The following is a 456-nucleotide window of genomic DNA, read 5'->3' as shown; positions in this document are numbered from 1 at the left end:
ATAAAAAGTGATTTTTAAGAGTTTTTGTCAAATGCTTTATAATATACTAGAAGGGTACCCGCGCAATGCAGCGAGATACATCTCGATTTTAATGTTTTATTTTATTATTTGTCTTTGTCGATGTTATTATACGATTTTATGTGTTTTTAAGAAAGCAATAATTATTTTATTTTTGAATAAAATATAAATTTGAAGATATTAAAAAAATTGAAAAAAAAAATCAATGTTAATATCAAATCAATTATTTAAAAGTCCTCATTTTTATGTAATTTCTTTAATTTGTTTATTTTTATCATAATTTAATTTAAGTTTAATAACGAAACAATTTATTTTTGGTTTAATAATATAACATTTTATAAAGATAATAATTAAGTATTATGTTATAACTCAATGATTATCCTAATATATGGGTCAAGATCTCTTTGAGTATTACTACTTCTATTATCATCTCAACAA

This window comes from Cynara cardunculus, assembly GCF_001531365.2.
Source record: "Cynara cardunculus var. scolymus isolate 2C chromosome LG 1, CcrdV1, whole genome shotgun sequence".
Classification (NCBI taxonomy): Eukaryota; Viridiplantae; Streptophyta; class Magnoliopsida; order Asterales; family Asteraceae; genus Cynara; species Cynara cardunculus.
Note: the sequence above shows the minus strand (reverse complement) of the source record.